The 9,737-nt window shown below is 43.4% G+C and overlaps 1 long non-coding RNA gene across 1 annotated transcript; it reads right to left on the bottom strand.

Moving 5' to 3' along the window:
* Window positions 1-3,625: 3,625 nt before the first annotated feature.
* LOC125523456 (uncharacterized) lies at window positions 3,626-8,585 on the bottom strand. Its single transcript, XR_007290234.1, has 3 exons — window positions 7,671-8,585; window positions 6,077-6,174; window positions 3,626-5,288 (listed from the first exon to the last, which is right to left on the bottom strand). It is a non-coding gene; the product is annotated as an uncharacterized LOC125523456 (long non-coding RNA).
* Between the last annotated feature and the right edge of the window lie 1,152 nt (window positions 8,586-9,737).

Raw genomic sequence — 9,737 nt, 5'->3', positions numbered from 1 at the left:
GGTGCAGAGAGGCAGAGACGCGAGGGGTGCGGCCGGCGCGCACCGGAAACCTAGGCATTGGCAGCAACACGCCACAGCCGTCGACCGGCCGACATCAAGCGCCAAGGAGAGGTCATCGTCGACGTATAGCACCTCGACGCGCAGAGTTGCAGGGACAGCGCCGTGAAGATGGCCATGGCGGCAGGGTTCCAGGACGGGGGCTCCGGCGGCGCGGTGTTAGGATGGGGCGGTACGGGCCGGCCCGAAGTGTCGAAGCGAGCCCTTCCCTTTTATAGAAACGTTCGGCGGTGGAAGGGCGGCGCAACAGCGGCTTGGGATTGACCTGGAGACTTAGAGAATCAAGAAGAGAAACGTGGACCAAAGAGCACGACCGCTTGACTGTACGCACGCGAGATAAAACAAAAAATAAAAGCGATGAAGCGGTCGGTAGGAAAATCGCCAAACGCATCCAGAAGCCTACCCCGTCATGCCCCCCCAGTAATTAACGTGTCATGTCCCCATTGGCTAGGTTTTTCACTGATAACAAAAAGTCAAAAAAAGGAGGTAAACCAAACGTGGCTAGGTTTAGTATATGTATAATGTATCTAACATTAAAATGTGTGTAGATACATCCATAATTAGAGAAATATAAGACAAGTAATTGGCGACAGAGGGAGTGTGATTTATATAATAAATTTATATATTATTAGTTAAAATATGACCCATAATACGAGAAGGACTAATAAATTAGGACGGAGGTAATACAAGGCAAACCTATATGGTCTTGGCACCAGCAATGCGCCCATGTATCCAAATTATCATTCCTAGAAGAGGGCAGCTTCTAACAAAAGTTGCTGATATTATAGATCCAATCAACAATTGCTGGGATGAAGATTTGGTAAGACAAACGTTGTGGCTAATTGATGTCCAGAGGGTACTTACGATCCCCCTCCCCACGTATAACATGTCAGATTTCATAGCTTGGAGTTTTACAAAGAATGGATTGTTCACGGTTCGTTCTGCTTATCTGGAGGAATAAAAAACGCAACATGGGAGGAAATTGCAACAATCAGATGGCATGGGAGGAACAAGTGTCAATACTATTTGGAGCAAGATTTGGAAATTATCTTGTCCAGCAAAAGTGAAGATCTTTATTTGGCGTACCTTACATGGAACCCTCCCATGTCGTGTTACACTTGCTAATAGACATATGAAAGTTTTGCCCACTTGCCCATCATGTTCGAACGGGCATGAAAATACTAAACACTTATTATTTTTGTGTCAAAAGGCAAAAGAGGTGTGGGAGAAACTGGGATTGCACGAAGCCATTAAAAAAGCTTGCGCGGTCAATCGTGCGGGAGAGGCAGTACTTGAATTTCTACTTCTTATGCCAGAACATGAGCTATCTACAGTGGGCATACAGAATGTTTTGCGAATTGATCGCTATAACAACCTGGTATTTATGGTGGGAAAGACGTTCGCTAGTCCATCATGGGAAGACCCAAGATGCATACCAAATTTCGATGGGAGTCCGTGCTATAAAAACAAACTATGTTATTGCCCAATCCTCCAAGGCAACAAATAGAATAGAAGGATGGACGAGACCCCCTCTAGGTTTTGTGAAATTAAATGTCGATGCTTCTTTCGATCAAGACATGCTTAGAGGCACAGCGGGAGCTGTAACTAGAGATGATAAAGGAAGATTTATTGTTGGAGGAAATTGGAAGATGGATTGGTGTGCAGATGTCTTAACAGCGGAAGCCATGGCACTAGGTTTTGGCTTATTACTTGCACAAAAGGCAAGAAGCAACCGACTTGTTGTTAACTCCGACAATATGAAAGTAATTGACACGATGAAGAATGGAGGACATACAGCGGGAGCGGCGGCAGCTGAGTTTGATGATTGTTATTTTATAGCTTGTGATTTTCCGTTAGTTAGATCTGAACATTGTAATAGGAAGGCAAATAAAGTAGCTCATGAAATTGCTAGAGTAGCTAAATTTTCTGAGACAAGGGATTGGTTTGAGGAACCTTTGAATGATATTGTAAATTTTCTTATAGACGATATAACCATTATTACTAATAAATAAAGAGGATGTTTTGCTTTAAAAATAAGTGCCACACTATATGTACACCACTTGCCGCAACTTGGGAGTTTTTTTTCTTCATAAATTCGTTTATTCAAAACATTTTATCTCTTAAACCATGTATCCAAATCTCGATCCGTTTTCACCGTTGGATTCCTCACGTCGAGATCTTCAAACTAGATCCGTGTTGATAGGTTTTGAAGAACCTTTTTAATAAAAACTAGATAAAAACCCGGATCCGGAGCTTGTTATTTCCCTTTATGAGAGGCACGACCATGCTCTCGCAGAAGCAAATCCGTGTCTACATGAGAAGTAAATGCGTGCCTCTCGCAGAAGGAAAAACACACATTTTTCCTTTTCCAAGAGGCACGGTCATGCCTCTCGCAGAAGCATATCAGTGCCTCTATGAGAATTAAATCCATGCATCTCGTGGAAAAAAAAAGAAAACACATTTTTTCCTTTTTCAAGAGGCATGACCGTGCCTCCACTAGAAGTAAATCTGCACCATTCATGGAAAGAAAAAAGCCTTTTTTTTCTTTTGCGAGAGGCTCGGTCGGGCCTCTTGCGTAAGCGAATTCGTGCCTTCATGAGAAGTAAATCCGTGCCTCTCGCGGAAGAAAGAAAAAAGATCATGTGTTTTCCCCCTTTTTCGAGAGGCATGACTGTGCTTCTCGCGGTAGCAAATCCGTGCCTTCAAAAGAAATAAATCTGTGCCTCTTATGCAAGGAAAAAAACATATGTTTATTCCTTTTAGAAGAAGCACGGTCCTGACTCTCGCGTAAGCAAATCTGTAGCTCCACGAGAAGTAAATCTGTGCCTCTGGTGGAACGGGATAAAACACATTTTTTCATGACAATTTTTTTATTTTGATTTTTTTCCAAAACCTAAGAAAAAGGGGAACCAAAAAGCCAAAAAAACCGAAAAACTCATCTAATAGCCGAAAACACGTACAAAGATATAAAGAAAAAACAAAATTCAGACGGAGCGTCCAGAGCACGACAAGTGACGGCGGCTGTGAGCGTGCCAAGTGGCGTGCTCCCAACCCACCTCAAGTGACCCTTGCGTGGGCTCCTGAAGATGCACTTCTTGATTATTTGCTCTTTTAAATGTCAGTCGACTAAGGCCTAGACAATCTCTTCCCATGGCATAGGCATACATGGATTGGACCTGAATAAATTAAAATTATGGAAGTCCATTGTGTTGTGCCCCACGGTAATACTCTTACTTGTCAAAACTGTACTACCTTCGATCCAAATTAAGTATCGTAGTTTTGCACTATGGTTAGTTCAAAACTGCGACCTTTATTATGGATTGGAGGGAGTACTTTTTTTTGGATATTCACGGACTATTACCACATAGTAGTAGCTTACGATGCTATATGCTGCCCTGCTGCATATTAGTTGTTACTAGATAGGAAGTGCGGCTTGCCGCACCCCACCCGGTCCAGTTTCATCCAACCCGGTAGTATACACATGATGCAAAGGTAGAGTAACAACAAACACATACAAGGAATTATTGAGACCATTGACTCAACATTAGGATTTCTCAAAGAAACATGAGGAAGCAAACAATTACTCATAGTAGTGGTTCAGTTGATTACATATTTTGAGCATGTCACTGAAAATGCAACATGATATAACTAAAGAAAGACAGATATTCATGTGCCACTTCAGGAAGAGGTAGACACACTGGCCTTGCAGCTTCTCATAGTGACGATTCCTATTAGAGGTTCATATAATGTAGCATCAAACACCTAAAGCATCATTGTTCATATACCAAAAGCAGGCCATCGTGGTTGTCCCAGCTAACTTATTTACACTGCTTTCATACTGCATAGTACAATAGTAAACTAAACCTACAAATCTGTAGCGAGAACAGATCATTGGGCAGCAAATCCCTATCAATGGAAAAACTATGTCCAAACTGTTAGCAAAGAATTATGCAAATAATAGAAATGGATTTGTTATATCAATGGAGAGCATGCATAGCATGAAAAAAAATGCACATCAGCAAACATAGCACATCAACTGCCATAAGTGAAAACTAAACCTACGGCTCTCTCTGTTGGGGTACTGTTTTTAACAGATCATCTCTAGTAGCTTGCAACGGCACATTTATAGAGTACTTAAGTATCATCAGTACATCAATGTGATTAATCAAAAGGATTAAGATGTCTCAAAATAAAAGCATATAGTCTATGAAGATCTAATGTAAGTTCAGAACACACACAAGTCAATGCCTCGAAGCTACAACATATGTGTGCTTGTGGCTACCTCCATTGTCAGGCATTTTCATGCATACAATAGGCAACCATGAGATAAGAGAAAGAAACACAAGAACAACAATAGACAGAAGCCCATCTGACCCATTCCGACCGAACGCGTGCCCATGCCAAATTGACCACATCTGAAGGAGATAAGTGGGAAATAACTGGAGAACGATTATGGAGCCCTCCCTGTTGTGGAGACCTTCCCGGAGATGCCGACCTCGACCATGGCATTTTTATGTTGTCTTGTCTTGAGCATACATCCATAGAAAAAGAAGGCATGGATGCATTGTTTGTCAACATCCCATATGCTAAACTATTGGTAGGATGAATGGATTTAGGGGACACAATCAATGCACATGAAACTATTGTACATGGAGTAGACGCATCTAGATGTTGGTTATTGGTTGCAACTTACAGTAGTATGCCCAGAGATGGTACTCGTGCTGTCGATAATGGCACTCCTGGCTCCCTCCACCTCAACATCGTTGCTCTCTGGTCTCCTCCAAGCCTCCCCAATTTCGCCCTCTCAGTCTGAAATGTAGACTGCAGTCCTGCACCACATTTTCAGTTATTCTAATATAGAAACAGAGATAATGCAGTTAATCTTAAGAACTGTAATCCCTAGCTTATAAGGAGCATGCATGACCAGCTGATGGCCAAGGAGATCTCCAGAATGTGTCTCCTGGTCTGCAAAGCCAACCAAGAAAGCAAAGGGAACATAGGATCAGGTATTGCATGCAGCAAGACACAAAATCAGATTGAGAGAATAACTACAAAATCCCATGTCAATGATCCTAAACAGTCACCTCAAGGAAGCCAGATCCTACCGAGGAAACCAACATGCCACTCTCCACCAGGACCTCACCTCTAGTGTTGTCCACGCCTCGTGTGTCCGGGTTTTTCACGAGGTGATGCACCTAGTTAGCTGTAGTTGTTGATCTCGCCAACTAAGCCTGTCGCAAAATTATATAAAAAATCATCACAAGTGAAGGAAAGAGGAATCATACTTTCTAGATCAAGAGAAGAAACGACTAACAAATGCCATATAGGCATTATTTTGTAGTCAGAGACATTAGGAAATATTTAATCAAGACACAAGGCTAATAAGTCAAAAAGTTATGTTGTGGTTGCAGGAACATAACGTCGTAATGGTGAAGGCTCGAGTGGTATAAATCAATAATTAAATGTCTTGTCATGTTTTTCGGCAGGCTTAAGATCACCAATTCACCATGGATGCATATATGTCGGGTCATTAGGAGTGCGACCAGCAGTAAACTAACATCAAAGGAAGAAGCCTGAACAATACAAAACAGAAATTGAAATGTACTACATCTTCCAAAAGGATGACTAACACCAACGCACATATTCAATCTGCATCTGCTCTTAAATATAAAATAACAACTAAAAGACACGAGAACTCAACAGAACAATCAACAATTAAACATCTGCTTGTCGTATAATTAGAAACTGGAAGCTGCGAGCAAACACGACAGGCAAATAAATCTAACTCCTAAGAACAACACTTTGATTTCATTGAACTGCAACCACGATAGGCACAAATCATCCCTTTATTTTCTAACCATCCGTGTGATTTGTTTAACCCTCAAGACAAATGACCAAAGCAGGGATTAATAAAAATAGACTAACAAATAGATCATTTAATTACTCTAACAAGATCCGAGCACCTAGATCTATGCGCTCCAGTGGAGAGAAAAATGCAACAAATAAGAAAAGAACTCACCAACCAGAAGCATGAACGATGCAGTCTCTCGAAGCAGCAGAACACGGCAGGCCGATTGAAACCCCGAAGAAACAGAAGAAACGACGGCAGCAACGAACCTACATCAAGAAAAGAATCAGAAAACAGGAGAACCAAACAAAACAGTTGACAGTAAAACACCAATTCCGCATATATAATTAGAAACTGGAAGCTAGGAGCTAACAGGATAAACAAATTAATCTAGCACCCAGAATAACATCTTGATCCACAGGACTACAACCACAACAAGCATAGACCTTCTGTGCTCTTTTCTAATCAACCATGTGACCTATCCATTCCTGTGATTACATGGCTAAGCAAGGACCAAATTAATCCATCGCTTGAGGACAATACTGTAATACAAACAACTGCAACCACAACAGGCATAGACCCCCATGTTATTCTTGACCAACCATGCAACCTCCGTGACCGCTAAGGCAAACCACCATTTTCTAATTCACTAACGGAACTCCGGACTCAAAATTAGTATATTTGCTACCCCACCTCAACGATCACACCTCAGAACCTACAACCCGAATGCTCGAAACATGTTTTTTTTTACTTCCTCACTGATAGTGTGTTAATTCACCACTATCTAACCCCTAGCCCTGCACCATTTTTCATTTTTGATTGTTAATTCACCCATATTGCCCTGCACACCAACCCAGCCAAAGAAATATAGCCAGCAAACAAAGGAAGAATGCATAGCATCTAGTGTGTTTAACTGATAAGCTTGATCAAACACCGTTAAAAGACTTCCTTAAAAAAATAATGTCGAAGCAATGAACATGAACAGTCGGTCAACACTTATATATGAATTCTAAACATGGGAGAAAAATTAGTTTCATGTGAAAACTGAAGGGAAGGCACATGATGTGAACTTCTGACAATATAAACAATATTCTCATTCATAAAATTCTAAAGTTACTGCCGCCTATATGAAAAGGATGGCATTGGTTAGGTACACTGTACTTCCAAAGATGACCGGGAAAAAATACAGCATGAGAGAGATACCTTGTTAATTAAACAAACTCAGTCAAGATAGTGAGATGAGATCTCCTACTTCTCTACAAAATGCAGGGTGAAAAAATATGCAACGCTTGTTATAGTTATCAATTTCTCATTAGCAAGTACAACCATAGGTATATGAACCATGGTCCAGACCAGATCAATGAGAAGCTTGAGATTGCTCTGAGATTATTAGTATTAACTATACACATCAGAGTGACAAAAGGCTAGGATATACAGAAAAGCAAGATAACATCCTTCAAGCTGGTAGCTAAGAAAAAATTACTGACATCAGTCATCAACTCCTAATTACTGTTGCAAAATATCCAAAACCAGCTACTTGCTCAAATGTTGCAACCATTCTGCACCAGCATCATCTACTTGCTACCATACACGTTGCTGCCACTCAACCGTTGGGAACTTTTGATAAGAGACTATTTTTTTACACCATTTGTAACATTTTTATTCAAGAGGCATATTTTTTTTAATTCTGGGATACACCCTATACAGTAAGCAAGAACAGTAGACAAATGAAACAAAAAGGCTGGATTTGCCCATTAGTACCAACCTTTATCATGTTTCATTAGAATAACAGGGCAGGATCGACTGAAGAAATCTTTCGCTTGTGTTTCTTGTCCTTGGTCGTTTCCAGAATCCAGGCACAAAATAAATTAGAAGGATGGCAGGCATGAAAAGAAATAATAATGAAAACAGAAAACAACATACAGAACACACAGTTAGAGCAAGTAAAATGTTGTATATGAAATGAGCTAAACAACAGAAAGTCAAAGGAGAAAGGTAGAACCTTGGCAAGAAGAAAGGCAGCACACGAGGCGGCGGGCCGGCGTAATAGCAACAGGACGTGGAACACAAAAGAAAATAAGTATCCCGAGATGATAGATTGGCAGGATAAGGAACTGAATCACAACACACAGACTCTTTTCTTGCACAGAACGATGCTTGCAATACCAATTTTTTTTCATTAACAGCTCTGAGAGTGCATGGTCATAACAAGCTGATCTAGCACAAGATACAGCAGGCAATACAAACAAACTGGACATAGGCACGGCAAGTACACAATAGAAAAGACAAACCAAAAGGGAAACAATAACTATGCAAGGCAGGATGAAAACAAAATAGATCTGACAAAGGAAGCAAACCACTATACATACCACAAAAAACAACAGATAAGATTGGTGTTCAGAGTTTGTGTGAATATTGAGATAAAGATGATATGCCTTGTGTATAAACCACTATGCAACAGTAAAACAACTGAATAAATTACTGATAAGCTTTTTGCATCTTCCAATCTTAAAGCCCTGGAGCAAGGAGCAAGCTGGCCACATTTTGTCAATCTTCCAAACTTGAAGCATATCAAACAGAAGCAGCAGGGGGTACTTACAAATTGAAGGATTCAGGAAGCATCTTCCCCTCTACCAGGAACATGTTGAGAATTTAGAGCAAGTAGTCATGGATATGTACCTCAAGCCTGCACGACCCACCACCAGAAATTAACTGAGAAAAGGTAACCGACTTCATCCCAAGAACACATCAAAACATTGAACACCTTGTGTGCGGACGCTCGGAAAGAGGAATGAGTGGGGCGTGGTGGTGTACCTCTGTGGACAAGTCAATCTGGGCAGGCTCGTCTCTGGTCACTAACATCCACATGCCCTTCTTCTCCATCCCAACGAGAGAGAGAGAGAGGAACATGAGCCCCTCCTGACAATGAAGGAGAAAGGAGGAGCGACGGGGGAGAACCTGCAGCGGACGTACAACGAGGAGTGACGGGGGGCGCCGCATCGAGTGACTGCTGCTGGCGCTCCTCGGCCGCGCGCACCATCTGGCCTTCAACTTGGCCGAGCCCCTTGAGCATGTCGGGGTCGCCAGCGCAGCCGATGGAAACGGCGCGCATCACCTGGCCTCCTCCCGTCGACGCGCCAGCCGGTGGCGACGGTGCGCCTCCGACGCTTGGCCTCCTCCCATCGACAGCGCGGCGGCGTGCTCCTCCGAGAATAGCAGCGCCAACTTCCTCTCCCCCAGACGACGTGACGCGCGAGCTCGATGGGGAAGCGGCAGCGCGAGTAGCAGGTCCACCATGGCGACAGCGGGGCGAGCAGCAGAGAGAGGAGCGGGAGCGGGGCGGAAAGAGGCGGCTAGGGTTCTCACGAAGGGGGCGAATGGGAGCGCGAAGAGGCAAGCCGCTGCCCTCCCCCACCACATAGCCGCACGGGCCAACCACAGCCCACCACGCACGAGGCCTGGACGTGAAAAGACCAAAATACCCTCGGCGGGGGGCAAGATTTACGTGCGGTGGCACGGGATATTTACCGCCGGCGCGCGCGCGACTAGACGCACCAGCCGCACCCGCTCGCTGACGGACGCGGCCCACCTGCCGGGACCCCACAGGTCAGCGAGATCCGGTCAGACGGAAGGAGTAACCGACGCGCTAGCCAGACGGGATCAAACATGCTAAGGGGGACGGGATTTCGATCAGACGGACAAGATCTGCCGGTGGCTCGATCCGACGGCCAAGAACGCATCAAGGGAACCGATCGGACGGCCAGGAAGCCCAAATCGCTGAGGAGCCTGATGTTTCGACGCGTCTCGTTTTTCTGGATATGTTGCGGGTTCA

The sequence above is a fragment of the Triticum urartu genome, chromosome 7A, assembly GCF_056163025.1.
Source record: "Triticum urartu cultivar PI428250 chromosome 7A, HENAU_Tu73, whole genome shotgun sequence".
In the NCBI taxonomy this organism is placed as follows: domain Eukaryota; kingdom Viridiplantae; phylum Streptophyta; class Magnoliopsida; order Poales; family Poaceae; genus Triticum; species Triticum urartu.
The sequence above is the reverse complement of the archived record's forward strand: the minus strand, read 5'-3'. Positions and strand labels throughout refer to the sequence as shown.